Source organism: Cucurbita maxima, unplaced genomic scaffold (genome assembly GCF_002738345.1).
Source record: "Cucurbita maxima cultivar Rimu unplaced genomic scaffold, Cmax_1.0 Cma_Scf00037, whole genome shotgun sequence".
In the NCBI taxonomy this organism is placed as follows: domain Eukaryota; kingdom Viridiplantae; phylum Streptophyta; class Magnoliopsida; order Cucurbitales; family Cucurbitaceae; genus Cucurbita; species Cucurbita maxima.
In genome coordinates, this window is record NW_019272053.1 from 1,832,884 (window position 1) to 1,850,218 (window position 17,335).

A 17,335-nucleotide genomic window follows, 5' to 3' on the forward strand; every position below is an offset into this window, starting at 1 on the left:
GAGGTAATTTCCTTAGTAGCTTAATTTCCTTATAACTTAGCTCTAACTTCAACTTCAGCCTAGACGAAAGGAAGGAACTCAAGGACTGAACCATTGATTGAAATAAAGAAAAGAGTATCCGGGACGAGTGAAATCAATACTGTCTGGTATGAATTCCGGGAAGAGACTGAGGTTGCCTGATCTTTCTTTTCTTCTAACTCCTTAACAACAAATGTATTACGGAGAAAGAAATCGGATACTTGCGGGCAACCTCTTTCGTATTCATAGTGAGAATCCTTAGAAATAAATAATGAGAAATAAATAGTCAAGTACAACCTACACACTAAATCAGAATCTAATGACTGATTTACTAGAAGTATGAAATCTGACTAACCGCCTTTTTGGCCTTATTAGAAGCATTCCTCTGACTATTCCTAACCATTCCTCTGACTTTCCAAGAAGGAAAGACAGGACTGAATATACTTCCCAAGGCTATCAATAAAGACATTCATTATCTCTGGGTAAAGCCTACACTCACAACTTTTGAGGAAGGAGGGGAAAGATGAATTGAAGACATTCCAACTTCCTTAGTTACCTTGCCATTCTGCCAATGCTTTCTACTACAAGGTAATTGGAAGAAAAGAATTGCCAACCATAGAGTCCTATAGGCCTTTCTCAGTCTTTTACGAGTTGATTGAAAGACTACTTTCTAAATCGCTAGTTGACTTTATTTACCAAGGATGAAAGACCAATCAAAGAAAATGAGATTGATGCTGAGGTTTTGACTATACTTGAATCTCACCATCGGGGATCAAGATCAATAGTCATTCATTCTCACTCAGTACTTCATACTTCATCTTAGGCAGCGGCTTTGGTAATTACTATATCGAATGAGTTCTCTGCTGCTTCTGACTTCGTAGTGCTTAATGCTCAGCCAAATAAAACGAAAACGAACAAGGAAGCTCCTTATTCTCAAGTACTGGCATGTAACAAAAGAGAAGTCAGATTACTGCCTTCCAGGCCTACTTTCTTCCAATGCATTCGTATTCCCGTAAGGAAGTGCTTTCTTTCTGACTTTCAGACTTCCTATCTCTGGTCCTTCTGTAACTGATAAAGAAATTAGTCTGGATCTTAGCGCTAACTCCTACTAGCTTGATTCTCAATTTCCTCAAGCACAACAAGATAAATAGGAATCGAAGCCTGATCTAATGACTCCGGTTAAAAGTTCGATCCCAAACTCTTTTTTTGAGTTACGGCTCAGAATATCCATAGGACTGAAGTCTGTACTTTTCGTACACAAAGGAAAGGTCGGTGTAAAAAGCTGACTAAGTTCTCAAGCGGTAAACTCCTCCTTCGGAGTAGATACGTCCTAGACTGCTACTTCTAACTCGCCTATGACGGATTTCCTGGCTTTGGAGTTACACTTGGATCCTATAGTAAGAGAATAGAATCCCCTAGAAGGAATAAGAATTCAATCCCTGAATCTAGGGCTTATGGAGTCAAATAGAGGAGTAAGTGAGAACAGCAACTTCCGAAGTCAGGCTTCAAGCTTCTTAGGTCGAATAAGGAGAGGTACAACTTCTCTTGGTCTTAGCTTGCAGGTCTTCCCCCCTTCCTAGTTCAGGGAATTTGCCTGATCTTTGCTTTCAATGCAATTTCTTTCCCCGGTAAGTCAATAGAAAGACTTATTATCAAAGGTTATTTTCTGTCTACAGTCAGATCTGATTTGCTGTCCTCAAGGGCGAGTTAAGGACTGAAATGAATTAGCTCTTAGAACACTCATCCAAACTGAATGAGAAATAGTTAAGGCATTTCGTCAATCAGACTGACGTTTTCTCTTTCTCCAGGAAAGTAACTAAAAGTACTGAAATAGAAAGATAATGACTGATTTGATCCTGCTTCTATGTCTCTAACAGGGATTGCAAATAGGTAGTCCCATACTTCCTTCTATATCTTACGGGCGGGATTCTATAGCTTTAGGAAGTCAATAAAGACTAAAGGTCTATGGGGACCCACTAAAAGAATCTCTCGATATCAATTATAGACCAACGGACGTGAACAGAGGGTTTGAAAGAAAGCTTGATCCTACAGCTTAGACAGCTTGAATGACTCATTCCATGAGTTATTTTTCTCTGCCTTCGTAAGTCAATCAAACTAGGTTGCTTGCTGCTTGCTTTTTGACTGGCTTTAAAGCCTATAAATCTCAATAGTAGGATGCTAAGGCTAGCTCTTTCGAGTTCGTGATGGATGCTCTTTCTTGTCTATAGTTCGAGGACTAGTTCTCTAGGGAATAGAGGAAGGCACTCAGACTGATTTCCTTGCTTCGGGGATTGCTACAATCATGCTAGCTTTTTCCCGGACTTTAAGCCAAGGGTTCTTTTCTTCTTTCTTATGCTTGCTTTCCTCAGTTAAGGGTTCAACGGAGGTTTGAGCTCAATAGAGAGACTGGATTTCCGTTGTGCTTTTAGGCAATTTGCATTCCTCTTTAGGCTTTAGGTAAGAATGTGTAATTTCTCCCATTAACTTTGAAAACTAGGTTTTCCATTGAGTCATAGTCAGTGAAGGAAAAGTGAATCTCCGAAATCCATAAAGATTCTATTTCCTCTATAGACGAGTGCAGTGAAGAATCGGAAAGATTCGATGCTACTCCTTCTCCTATAACTGCTACAGGATCAGATTATCCTTTCAAATCAAAGAGCAAGCCCATTTACTTGCCTGGCTTGTAACTACTTACTATGCGGCAGACTTCTCAAGCTAAGTACTGAAGTATCACTGATAATAGATAATGGAAAAACTTGCTCCGGCTTCAGAGTTCTCAATGCTTCAGCTTCCATAACTAAAGAGACTTCTCCTCGGCTTTCTATGTCTCAGGTACGGTGTGTCAAATCATAATCTAAATACATATTTCGAGCTTCTTCAGTCAGGTCGGCATTTGCCTTGTCCACCTCACCTGAAGTAAACTTTGGATCTCGCTTTGCTTCAGCTAGATGTGATTTAACGAAGACTTTGACTGACTATTAGACTGCAACTTAGTCAAAGGTAGAAGATGACTTGCTTCTCCTGCTTTCAACTTCAAGAATGGACTGAAGAGCTGCGGTCTTTAGTCTTAGGTGCTTTTAGGCTCTGCCTCTGCCCCCCTTCCCAGGAAAGCCAACTAAATTAGGAATTTCATCACCGGGGAAGAAGGTTGAAGAACCATAATCCTTTAGACTTGATTTCTGAGTGACTCTTGTTTTGATCCTGCTTCTCTTTATAAGGTTATAATGCCTCAGGCTACCTTGAGGAGATTGAGAATAAATCCATATGTTTTGAACTCGGGGAAGTGGCGGGAATTGAATATCAGGCTTTCGAAACTGCTTATTAGGACTGATGACTTAGGCTAGTTATTTCTACCTTTCCAGGCTGACGGATCCTAACTTGACTTCTGGTTCATAGGAAAAAAGTCAGATCTGGCTTAGCCTCAGAAGTGGAGGATTCAATAGGAAGATGGATTAGAGATTGAACTAATCCGATCAGACTCTGTTATAGCCTATTTCATTTTCATTTCCTCAAAAGTAGTGATCAGAATCTCTTAGTTGCTACTTTTTCAATCAGACTGACCACAGAACCTGAGAGAGGACTAGTCAAATCGGAGAAAAGGCGTCAAGATAGGTTTTTTCCTTCTTCTTTGTGCTATAGTTTGGTAATTCAATAGAAGTACGGTTGCTTTCAATGACATTTATCCCAGGATTGCTACTTCATTAGGCTTCAGGCCTTTAGCATGTTGAGTAAGAGAATCAATCATTTTGACTTTTGGGAATGTCCCGACCGGAAAAGAAAGGAAGAAAAGGATAATCAAAGGGCTTGAGACTGCCTTACTTGACTTGCTTTCAACTGTCTCTTTGTTAGGTAGGCTGAAGGGATTGTACTAGAAAGAGGAATTTCAGCATCGGGAAAGAGAGCAAAGGTTAACTTCTTTTATTATCAGGTGGCTTTTCCTCCCCGATCTGATGCTTTAAGTGCTTGAACCAGATTCAGACTTGCTTTCTACTTCTTCATATTTTCTATTATAGATAGTAAGAAGAGACTGACTTTTCAATATCCCGGGTTGGAAACTCTTAGGCTTTGAGATGAAACTTCTCTATGTACGTAATGTACGTAATTGATTCTCGACTTTATCTTAGCTGAAGATTGCCTGTAGTCTCTAATTTGCTGTCCAGAGAAAGAGGTTGTGAAATGGTTAGTGTTCAACCTTCTCGTTCCTAACAGTCGGAGAGACATTTGTTGTGGAAAAATTGAGCTAGTCAATGAACTAATAGTCTTTCAGGAAATCTCTGTCGTAATCTCGCATTTATGACTTCCCTGACTTTGCTTTTATTCACTAAGGATATAGTAGGGTAAAGTGGCAGATCTGGGAAAGAAACTGAAATTGCTTGACGACGAGTTTACGTATTTCCAGTGGGATGGATTCATTGCTTATTCAGGATATCTGAGATCTAGCTTGAGTTTCTGCTTTATGGTCAACCCTTTAGGCTTATGTCGTTTTCTAGGACCTTGTAAGTACGTCAACAAAAGGTATTTATTCTAGCTGCTTCGGAGGCCGATACCTCTTTTCTGTGTAGTCTTTTTTTAGGGGCTAGTAAGTATGTATAGGGTTTTTCATTAGTCTCAGTATCTGGGAGGTAGGATAATAGTAGAAATAAGAGAAGTGTGCTTTTCCATTCAAAATAGAAATAAGGCTAGCCAGTTTAGCTGCCTGAGGTCATCTCTTCCTGTAATTGAATTGAACATCAGGGAAAAATGCCAAAGAATCAGATTCTCCTACTGTTTCACTCCTTTGTTTAGTTACGATTTCGATCTTGCAGCAGTAAAGATCTCCCCAGTTTCTTATCTTGCTTGTAGAGGCATTAAGTCGGTATGAGACTTAGGAATTACCAGTCGCCCGTAAGCTTGATTAATTACTAGTGCTTCAGGCTTTGAACCAAAAGAGAAAGAGTAAATGACTCTTCTTTCTTCTTTCCTGGCTTTTGTACTTCATCTTAGTAATTCTTTCATATGGGAAAGCAACAACAAGAGCAATAGATCGACTTCTTTCCTTCCTCCCGCTTCATCTAGGGGACTAGGCGGGATGAGAAGACCTAGCTTTCGGCCAAGGGTTAACTCTATCAATTGGTTTTGGGGAAGACCCGGTAAGCAAGAACAATAGAATGAGAGAAATCCTGTACTTAAGATATGGCATTCACGGATCGACTGAAGTCAAGACAGATAGGAGGGTAAATTCAAAGGTATTTTCAGTCAGACGGATTGACTAGGCCAGAGGAACTATTTGTATTTGATTGAAAAGACTGAGAAATCAGATTAATGCGAGGAGCCTTCGTTTGTGTGCCTGGATAACTGCTTTTTCCTTATGTTTCGAATCAAGGTCTTTTGTCACGAAGTCATCTGCCTCAACCGAAATAGCAAGCATATAATGAAAGAGGTGAGGTGTTGATTCCTCAATCATTGACTAATTCATGCAATCTCCTGAGCCAGATAAAGTAGCCTCATCTCATCTATTGTAGGCTTAGAAAGCAAAATCGATTATCTAGGTGACTAATGAAAGCAAATCACTCTAAAGGCTTAGGCTCAAACTATCCTTATGCCTTAGGGAGGAAATCTTTCTTTCACAGTTGATTTAGCATTGGAATATCTGGATGCAAGTAAGAAAAATCAGTAATTCAGCCTATTCCTACACTCCGAAACATATTGACAAAGATGATCCATTATCAGGGGCTATGATAGCCTATACCAAGTATCAAGTCCCCTAGCTTAACTAGTCTTTTAGCTTACGAATTCTAAGTATAAGTAATTGCCGGCCTTTTACGCTTGGTTTACCCTGATAAATCAGAGAAGGTAGGAAAGAAAGAAAGGCAATTGAGAGTAAGAAGATCCACAGGCTATTCTCGATACGATGCCCATTAATTAGTTCCCAGTCCCTAGACGAAATCCATGCTCCCCTCTTTCAACAGATCAGGCAGCAAGGAAAGCATCTAGTCACCCCCAAAACTCTTGGAAGTCTGGTAGTTCTCTTTCTAAGTTACAGCAGGTCTGGGAAGAATGAAATGACGTCTAATTAAAGATGATCCATTATCTACCTCAGACTGTGCCTCTTTTTTGATAGAAGCCCGAAAAAGAGCTGAAAACAGCAAGTCAGATTTTTATACAGCAGGAGGGTATGTTAGAAAGGAAAGTCAAGTTATTAAGTCACAAGGTAAATATCAAAATAGAAGACTGATTGGCTTTAGAAGAGAATTATGAGGAATTAGATAGTTTATCCGACAAATCTCTTACCCGAAAGCCGGGGAATAAAGGCAACAACAAAGACGTTGGCCAAAATACTACTATTATACTAGATACTATTAGAAAGACTACTATTTTAAGATAAAGGAAAGCTAGAAGGTCAGGTCTAGTAGCAAGTTGAGGAGATTGTTGATTTAGTAGCAGTTGAGCGCTAGTCATTATAGTCATTAGATTGACTTACGATCCTAACCGGTGAAATAGGTAACTAGACTTAAGTTAGAAGCAAGCTGCATTCTCCCAGGGCTTGCAGTTAGTGTTAAAGTTTCATTACCTTTGGTAGAGCTGCTAAAAAGCATCCTAAGATTGAGATGGCGAAGGTTCCGCAAAAAGACCACCGCAGCCTATTTTTGGTTCTTACCCAGAGTTGCAAGCATTGGAAGAAATGAAACTAACAAGGTTTTAAACTGCCCTCTCGGACGAAGTAGCAGTGTGATTAAATGCCTGCCTATAGTGTAGTTTGACTTTTATGTTTATCTTGAAGCGATAGAAGGGCTAGTCTAGTAGGTAAATTCCCGACTGAAGGGGAGAGTGAAAAGATTGATCCTTCTATTTAGTTCTTACCACGCCCTTTGCTTCAGCCTAATCAGTCTAGCGCAAGGGATGGCATTACTAAACCCGACCATTAAACTCTAAAATAAGACAAAAAACAACCTTCGGCCCAAAGATAAGACAGATCAGCCGAGGATCCTATTTCTCAATTGGTGAAGCCCTGACTTCCTAGGGAATAGAAAAAAGGTCTTGCCCCAGGGTTATTTGCAGCTTTAGACTGAGACAGATTTGCAGCAACTTCTTACATCTTTTCCTACCTTTAAAGACTAAATAAAAAGGTCGGGCCTGTCTTAAAATAGAAAGAAAAAGAGAAAGACGAAACGAAAGAAAGAAAGATGAATGAGAAAGAACTACTGAACGAACCAGATTGAACAAGGTAAATAAATAGGTTAAAGAAAGGAAGAAAAGAAGAAGAAGAAGAAAGATTAATGAGACAGAACAGGAAGGAAATGAATTAGCTGCATTGACTCTATGACCTTCACTTTAGAGGAGAGGGAGAGTAAATTCAAAGAGATGAATGAGAAAGAACCCATTTATTCTTAAACGAGGTAATTAGGTTAGGAAGTCAAGACGAAACAAGAATGAGACTGATTGAACGAGGGTTGAACTATCTCTTTGATTGAACGAGGTAAAGCGGCTAGATGATAAGAACCTGAACCGATATTACAGTGTTTGAAAGAAGGGAGACGAAAGAAAGATGAATGAGACTTTACAGTGATAGGGAGATGAAACAAGAAGAAATTCAGGAGTTAGCAGTTAAAGAAGAAATTCAGGAGTTAGCAGCTTTGAAAGACTCAACTCTCGATGAATGAGACTGAACAGTCAGTCAAGACTCAACTGACACCCTTTCTTTGACTGATTGAACGAGGTAATTCGGAACAGGAAGGAAAGACTCCTTACTTATTCATTCGAGCATATTCAATCCTTCTTTCTTTCACCTATTGATTGATTCTTGATCCTTCACTACTGAACTTGTCCCTTTGACTATCCCCGAGACTATCTGAGTTTACTGTCTTTGTTTGAAGGGAGACTAAAGATGAATGATCCTGATTTTACTCTTGAACAAGGTAAAGCTAAATGAATGAAAGAAGAAGAATCAGACACCTGACGAGAATGAAAGAAGAATAAGAAGAAGAGAATAAATAGGAACCGAAAGGAAGAAATTAGGAGTTAGCTGCAAAATAGCTTTACAGGAGAGGAAATTCAGATTCAATCCTTTACAGTCGAGCTACTTATACTTTATTCCCTGACCTTGCCTTTCTAGCCCTGAGCTACTTCTGGCTCCTGAAACTGTTGGTAAAGTGGCTTCCATTGCCTTATTGAAGGAGTTAGCTGCTTGACAAGAGAGCTCCGGAACAGGACAAGAGAGCTACTTACTCTAGAACAGAACAAGAGAGCTACTTACTCCGAAACAGGACATGAGAGCTACTTACTCCTATTCATTCTCCTTTTCCTTCTGGAACTGTAAACGTAAACTAAGACTGAACTCCTTATTCATTAGACTGATTGAACTCAAACACTAGGTCTCGTGGCTTCGCCCTTGAACCCCTATGACCTTTTACAGTCGAGTAAATGAATGAAAGAAGGGAGACTCAACAAAGAGCTATTGAACTTTACGGGAGAGTCAATTCATTAGCTACTGAACCTGAACGGGATGGAACGCCTTCCCCTTCACTCCTTCTCCTCGTTCTCCTACTTCTTGAATAGTAAAGGCCTTTAAAGACCATTTATTATCAAATTCTATCCTCTGTCTATTTTTTGGGATAAAATCCCTATTTTTGAGGTCATTTGCCCTGATTTTCGTTCATTTGACCTGATTTCCTAGTATTTTTGGGGTATTTTCGTGAAAAAGAGGCTAAATGGGACTGATTTCACCCTTTTTCGTGTTAGGATCATTAATTAAGAAATTCTATCCTCTGTCTATTTTTTTTTTGGATAAAATCCCTATTTTTTAGGTCAAAATCCCTGATTTTCGTCCATTTTCCCGGTATTTTCGTTCAACATCGGCTAAATGGGATTGATTTCACCATTTTTCGTGTTAGGACCATTAATTCCAAAATGCTATCCTTTGTCTATTTTTTGGGATATTTTTTAGTAGAGGTAATTCAGCATGATGAGAATCAGGTCAAGCTCCTGCCCCTTTATTACCTGACCTTCACTACTTTACCTATTTATTCAAACACTGTAACCTCGGTAAACTCCTGACCCTGAACCTGAAAGTGTTGAAAGGAAAGACGAAAGATGAATGAGAGTGAACTACTGAACCTGAAAGTGTTGATATTCATTCGAGTTCACTGTAAGGAAAGACTCAAGCAAGATTCATTCATTCTTTCTTTCTCTTTCTTTATTCTTTCACAAGGAAGGGTTTCACTATTCATTCTTTCTTTGATCTTCTCCTTCTTTCACTCTGTTCACTCTTTGACTCGGTAAATAGAATAGAATAGGTCTTTGATTGAACTCGGAATCACAGCTTCGCCCCTTTCCGATTGATTCCCTCTTCTTTCTAGTCTCACATATTCTTTGATTCCCTCTTCTTTCTAGTCTCGCATATTCAATCCTCACCCAATCTCATGAGAAGCAAGCCTAGAGGTCCCTACCTTAACCTGTCCCTATATAGGCAGCCCTCACTCACCAGGCTGCTGGCATTGCTAAATGCTCCGCCACGAAGCAAGCTCTCCTTCATACAACGGATTCGTAAGTGGCTAAATCAGTCGAAGGAAGAAAGAGTAGTTGGGCAACTTTATGCACAAGGGTACATTATTAGATGAGTCTTTTTGGAATTGGCAACATTGAGAGGAAGAGGTAGGAATCAACTTTTTTAGGTCTAGCTTCAAATCGGCCTAACCTTCAGTTCCCGTAACCAAGTTTTTCTTTCTCACTCCTGACTTTCACAAGTCAGTCCCCCCCTTATGTACTTTTTCTTCAGTGTGGGGCAAAGGGCGCCCTCTATCTACTTCTACTTATAACTAAAGGCGAACATCCGACATTGCAAGAAAATGGAGAGCCCCCGCCCGTTTGTTTGAGTCGGTCGTTCTGAGCTGGAAAGCGTACCGGCAGTTTGAGTCGCGAAAGGGCCACTTGCTTAATGATCTTATTGTAATTCATAATATCTATCTAAGATTCTATATCTATCTATTATTAGAAAGCAAATCATTTAGTTTTCCATCAGAGGAAGAAGCAAATAAAGCAAAGGCCTCCTCTTTCCGTCTACTCTTCCCGAAGTGAGCGAATTCCATGTAGAGATCCATCCGTAGGGGCTTATAGTTTAATTGGTTGAAACGTACCGCTCATAACAGTTATATTGTAGGTTCGAGCCCTACTAAGCCTACCATCCCTTCCCTTATCTTGACCTGATACAAGGCAGTCGAAGTCCCCGCCTCCCTATCTCAATCTAGCGCCGTGTAACCACACAGCTGCCGTTGCCCTTTGGGCACACCTCCTAGGCTTACCACTCACCTTTGCTCTTACAGCATGCCCCCTTCCCCTTCCTTCGGGGAATACGGCTTTCATAATATGCAAAGTAGCGATAGCTATTCGATCGCTATGCTATATTCTTTCAATAGTGAAGGCGTGGTTGAGACTCTAAGAGAAAGTCGATGCGAAGGTTCAGATAGAAGATCTTCGTGAGACGACCCATGAATCTCGAGAATCTAGCGTGGGGCTTGAAGACCCTACCGCATTCCGGCCCCGGTGCCTGAAATTGTCTTTTCTTTTCTCCTCTTTCACCTGTGAGTGGTGAGTTTCCTTTTTCTTTAAGTAACCTCTTGGATTCTGAGTTAGTTCCAACAGCTGTCACACGTGAGATCCTGATCGTCTTCCTCCCTGTGTTGTTGCTCGCTGGGGGAAGGAAAGTTCAGTGGGTTTTCTTTTCCTTCCAGGACCAGAGAAGGTCAAACTCTGGGCGGGCTGCCAGGTTTTGCCTACGCTATGGTTGAACAAGATTGAACCTTTTTTCTTCAACCGATGTAAAGGAGTTCCCACGAGGGAATGGGCTTTCCTTCTCGGGACTGCCTCGTCTATGTACTCGACCCCTCTCTTGAAGATGCGCGCGCGATATGAGAAAAAAGAGCAGGTTGGGAGGAACCAATGAAAAGCCAGGGTAGAGCCTCGGAGCCGGCCGAAGCGAAGATCGGCACTCGAAGGCTTGAGGAGCAGCACGAAAAAGGGAAAGCCGTGGAGACGGCAGACTCGCCAGTCAGGCACTCCGTGAGGCTGACTACAGCAGACTGGGAGGTTACAATTCCTCTTTTCCTCTTTCAATTTTCGGGAGTAAATAGTGAATGTAGGAAGTTCAGACGGTGGATCAGGTGTGAAGATTCAACCAAAGACGTCTTGGGGATTGGCAATTGCTAAGCATTGTGGCCATCACAGTTCAAGCTACCTATGGTTGGCGCACAACCTACAGGCTTCTTAGCCAAAAGAAAAAAACTAAAGAAAAAGGATCCCTATAATCTAAAGCTTAAGTCTAATCTTAGACAAAGAGCAAGGAGGATATGAAGCACTGCTGGGTAGACCATGGCTCCAACTAGGGGGGTTCATGACTAGGCTAATAAAAAATGGAGTAGGGAACCGCAGGATGGAAGGCGGGCGGAAAAGGCTTGGCTTTGTTTCACAGAAAAAGGACTAAGGAAATTTCGTTTACGTAGTGGTGATGCAGGCGTCAGTTGACCAGGTTTATAGATAATAGAGATAGATATTCGATATATATGCAAGATCGAAGACTAGTACGGGTCCGCTTTCCTTTTGAAGACAGAGAAATTCAAACTCTTAGTCAGACTAGGGCTAGGGCAACTCATTCTATTCTTTCTCTCTGAGGTCAGGTAGGTGAAGCGTCTAGCTTAGGGGGGTACATCGAATCACTGAAAGGCCTTGGTTATTCTCCTATTACTTTGGGTACGATGAAGATAGAAAACCACAATGATTCCAAACTTCCCTCGTCTCGTATCCATGCTGCCTCGACTCCAAACTCGATGTTAGTTAACTAAGCGAGACATTCCCAAACTCTTTTTTATTAAACTCCTTTCTCGTTCCCTTATACAGACCTTACCAGGAAGTTTTCATTATGTGTTCTTTGTAGTGTGACGGGAGGTTAGGAGTGAGTTAAGCTAATGAGACAGATCAGGTTTATCCTTTGATGTTGAGGTCAGTGCAAGTTTGTCTATGATTAAGAGTAACGGTGGTGTTTGTTGAAGCTGGCTCATTCATGCTAGTCATCTTAGAGCTATGAGTCAAAACAATGTTCACCAACTCTTCCATAGTGTGAATATATCGAAAAAGCTTTTGAATATTTTCATTATTCTATTAAATAGCTTTACATCCTCCCCAAGGTAGCATTGCCGAGCGGGCGATCCCTGTCTTGTTTATCAAGCTAGCTTTTTCCCGTGGTACTCAAATTCGATTTGTGAGAGCTCGGGGATTTCAAAACAAAAACAAAGGGACCTTAAGCATTCTCAATCAAAATGCCTATAAAGGCGCTGGCTGAGTTGAAAAGGGAACAAGTGCCACAGAGAGATGATAAGTGGGAGAGTGAAATGGAAATCTCTGATGGAATGGAAGACCTCCCATCCACTGACTACAAAACTGCAACCTAACACCCAAGTTAGCTTGAAAAGAATAAATAGTTGGGTGGGACAAAAGGCCATGAGAGTTTCTGCTTCCGCAAAGGTTGCATCTTTGATCCCTAGAGTAGACCTCTTCAATTCCACATGACAGCACCATAGCCATCTCTGATGACCCCACCATAATCTGAATTTCCAGAGGGGACGAATTCCCTACTCCTTTAAAGTTCATCTTTATGTGATGATAAGAGGAAATTGCATTGATCTCGATATCTTTGAATGAATTTGCATTAAAAGCTATGGTGTTCATATTTGGCTGCTAAGTACCTCTCCAATGGCAAAAATGGATTGCCCAACCCACCTCTAAAATATCCTGCCTGCATAAAGGTATTATTTGGTACAAAGAGACTTTCCGGCAGAACTTGGGCTAGACTTTGGTTGCGCAATGGTAAACTGATTCGCTTTTGGGATGATGTTTGGCCGTGCCACTCTCCTCAGAGATGCATGCCATAATTTCATTTCTATCAATTCACAAGGTTCTCATGATCTCAAAGTGATAGACTACATGAAGAAGGATAAAAAAGTCTCTCTCCCTATTTATTCAACTGCCCATCCAAGAGCATTTGGCTTCATCATACTTCTTGTGTTTTTTCTGTTTTTTGGCTATGGACAACTAAGAGAAAGATTATCTTCCAGCCCCAAAAAGGAGGAGAATCTCTTTTGCTAGCTCAATCCTCATGATAAGAATTCTGTATGCCAATTCTGCCTCTAAATCTCTGAAGGTGATCATCCCCCTTTTTCAGTATCAGTAAATGAAGAAAGTATGTATATTATCTCAACGCTTCTTTTCTCTTGCTCTTCTAAATCCAACTTTTGCCTGCGGTAATGTAATCAGGATTTCATCTCCACAATTCTTTGTTTTCTATGGAAAGCAGTGAAGTTGAGTTCAAAATTCAGCCTTATTCCATGAGATCTAGAAGCACTTCTGCAACCTTCTCTCTCTCCTCCCTATCGCTGACTGATTAAAAAGGGGAATGCAGGCCTTCCTTATCAGTTGTCGCTCGATCGAAAGGATATAAAAAGACATACGAAACCTTAGCTTCGCTGACTTTTTGAGGTATAACCTTCGCCACGACATTAGTGGCTTAGCTCTTCACGCTTCCCGCAGGCTTTTTTTATAGAGAGAGAGTAAGGGTACAGAAGATTGGTCCGTTCTGCAAAGCTGAGCTTTTCGGTTCACTCCCCCGGCCTTCTTACCAGTATGCCTCCTTTCTCTTGATGGAATATAATAATGCTCGAGCTCCTGCTTTGCTTGCGTTCTTCACCGGCGCGGGGCTGTCTCACTTATCCCGCTCCTAAGGTAAGGAGTCCTCTGTGTGTTAGAATCTTTAGGGGAATGAATCACATATGTTGGTGTTGAGAATTGCTTGGGAATTCATTGATAGTGACTTTGCCGGGTTCTAGGGGTTCCCCTCTTCTTTATTTGTCGATCGAGCCGCTTTCCCTCATTCCACTCGTCCAGCCCTCTTCACGAACTTGTACAATCGATGCCACAAAGATAGCCAACTCGATTAACAAAGAAATAAGGAAACGGGCGACAATTTGACACTAGATATCCGGAGGTGTGGAAAGAGCTGCTGTGAAAAGCGGAAAAACCATAAAAAAACGACGATTGTTCGTGAAGGTTTCCACAGAAAGACCCCTGAGTTCTGACAAACAGATCACAATTACAGGTTCCTGGGAGCATACCGATAGAATGAACGAAATACGAAGAGTTAACATAATATGGTCATAGATCTTAGGTTGTAACTTGAGAATGAGCGAATTTGTTGATGTTGCACCCACGAAGTATGGAAAGTGCCAAACATTGGGAACTACCCGGGGAAGAGTTAGGAATAGGAATAAGGAGAAGCGAGAACCACTTAAATAGAGGAATCGATTGTATTTCGTCCTTTGTTCTCCATAGCAACTGGGGATCAAAAAGCACCAAATTTGATGACTTATTAAGGGAAAGACGAAGTAAGAGCATGTTATTGAAGACATTGCAAGATATGTAGGGAAGGCCTCCGTTGATTGTGTAGAAACTAAATACGAGTCCAAAGGCAGGGTAAGAAAGAGTTTAGCTAATGGAGATATTAACTCTTCCGGGAACCAGTAACGCGTAACTCATGTCAAACCAAGACCGATCCATATCCGAACGAAACGAATTCGAACTTCTCCTAGAATAGTTTCCGGTGCCAAATGAAATTCATAGGATATAGTTGAGTAATTCAAAGGATATATATAAAGATAGGATTCGATTCATTTTAATAAGAAAGAAAAACAAATAGGATTGATTATGTATCAAAATTGCTTCACTACATCTAAGGAAGGCTTTTTTGTAAATATATTGAGTTGATAGCTTGGTACCCAAAATCAATGATTGTGATCCTCATTGTGTACATAATGAGTGTTAGGATCTACCAAAGAAATTGTTGGGGTATAGGGCACAAAAGAGTTTCCATTGAATTTCGATAAAAACATAAAAGAAAAAAAGAAAAAGCAGACAGGAACCCTTTGATTCTCTAAGCAAGATGGTTTTGAGTTATTTTATTGTTTCAGCACCCTAATTCTCTTGTTGGCTTGGATACCATGAAAGAAAATCGAGAAAAAGACCTTAAAGAGAGAAAGAAAACCATTTTCAAGAGACAAACTCCACCAGTGAATCACTTTCCTCCTCTCTTCTTTTCTTAAAAAAAAGAAGTCAAAAAAAGAATCTAATGCTAACGTCTAATTGAAGACTTTCAACGCTCATGCTATTTGAAAGAGCTTTCAACGTGGAGACTCCATAACGTACACAAAGAGTAACTGATCAATGAATATCGTCCTCATTCTGGTCTTGTTCCCCACAACAATGGATAACTCAAACTCTTACCTTGACCAGTTTGTAGTGGAAAACCTTGATGACATAATCGTTTATAGTCACTTACAGAAGGTTTGGAAACCTGAGTACAGTGTTTCGGGTGTAGCAGGAAAAGAAGCTGTGCGTGAAACGGTGCTCAAACGAAAGTGCTATTTCTTGGCCATTGGATCAGCAAGGGTGTGATTCAGATGGATCAAGAGAAGATCAGGTTGTGGACTGGGAAGTGCCGAAGAAGGAGAGAGCAGGCAGCTGTGGTGAGGATGCTCAAAGCCATTTTAGATACGACAAGACAGCTCAGGAGGAGTAGAAAATTGCCACAACCTAGGGTGGGTTTGCTTTCTAGTCAGCCAAAGTCCGCCTTTTTACAAACTGATTAATTAAAGGGGGAGAGCGTCAGGACGGATGGCGTCAAGGAGAACAGACGCCATCAGTTTGGAGCGCGAGGCCTACAGAGCTTCCTACAAGAGAGATAAGAAAGAAAAGGCTCAGCTCAGTAGAGGAGATCCGGTAATTGTTATGAATGTGGAGGAGTGGGGCATTTTGCTCGTTACTGTCCCATCCCAATGTTCAGACGGACGAATGTTGCTGGGAGAGTGCAGAATAGACCAGCTGAAGATGGAAGAGTGAACGTTGTGGAGCCTAGAGCCCGGGAAGGAAGGAAGCTCTCAATGTAAGTTCAAGTCGGAACCATAGCAAGGGTTTTGAAGCTTAGGAGAGAAGAAAGTTTCGCTGTCGTTAGATTGTGTGGCAACGTGAGCCAACGTGAGCAGAAAGGAGGAGGAGACGGAAGGCAGTATTCCAAATCTATGTCGAAATTGGCCAGTGCAAAGATGATCATTGATGCTGGGAGTTCGGATAACATAGCATCCACGAGGATGGTGGATCAGTTAGGGCAGCTGCCTTTTTATGCTTTTAAGTCAGTGGGCTCTGACTCTGGAAGAGCCCTATCGAATCAGACCAAAAAGGGCATGAGCTGTGGGCTTTTTTATAGATGAAGAGGTGAGTCAGGGGCGAGAAGGTGCCTCTGGAGCTGGGGAAGTGAAAGTCGGACGTCTGGTGTGACGTTGGACGTATTACATATCCTACTCGGAAGACCATGGTAATACAAGTAGGGTGTTACCTACGTAGGGAGAAGACCGGTTGACTTTTAACGGCAAACGCAATTATTGCCATCATCAGACTTTGGTTGGTTAAGGAGAAAACGTGTTGGCATACCATTTCTAGACGTGGTGAAAGAGTCCATAGAATGCTATGCCTTGATAGCAAAGGCAACTAGCAGAGTCGATGCGAGGATTGGTGGGATGCCGTAACTTTAAGAGAGAGAGAGTCTAAACTACCACACTACTACTATACCACGGGAACTCCACGAGTGTATTAGTTGATTGACTAGACTGAGACTTTGATATCAATCACTTTGATAAGAAAAAGAAAATAGCTTCAAGAATAAATAAGAGAATTAAGGTTCCCAGAAGGTTGGGAAGTAGTACGCCCGGTTCACCAGGTTCTACCACAGTAGGCAAGGCCCAATCATACTAAAAATCTGAGTTTGATCCTCGCTCAGAAGGAACGCTAGCTATATGCGTAACACATGCAAGTCTCATGTTGTTTTCGGGGAGCTAGGTAGAAGGAAAAGAGGCTCCTAGCTAAAGGTAGCTTGTCTCGCCTTTCAAAAGGGGTGGGAACAGTTGAGAACAAAGTGGCGAACGGGTGCATAACACGTGGGAATTTGCCGAACAGTTTGGGCCAAATCCTGAATCAAGCTAAAAAGCGCTGTTTGATGAGCCTGTGTAGTATTAGGTCGTTGGTCAGGTAAAGGCTGACCAAGCCAATGATGCTTAGCTGGTCTTTTCTGATGATCAGCCACACTAGGACTGAGACACGGCCCGAACTCCCACGGGGGGCTGCAGTGGGGAATCTTGGACAATGGGCGAAAGCCCGATCCAGCAATATCACGTGAGTGAAGAACTCGAGGAAGAAGCCCCGGCTAACTCCGTGCCAGCAGCCGCGGTAAGACGGGGGGGGGGGGGGG

General features: G+C 41.5%; 1 long non-coding RNA gene across 1 annotated transcript in view; it reads left to right on the forward strand.

Moving 5' to 3' along the window:
- The first annotated feature begins 5,646 nt into the window (after nt 1-5,646).
- The window catches only part of LOC111468544, a 13,017-nt gene continuing 1,328 nt past the window's right edge, over nt 5,647-17,335 (forward strand). The window contains exons 1-2 of the long non-coding RNA XR_002714767.1: nt 5,647-5,657; nt 17,089-17,093. This is a non-coding gene — a long non-coding RNA (uncharacterized LOC111468544). The remainder of the gene's footprint in view (nt 5,658-17,088; nt 17,094-17,335) is intronic.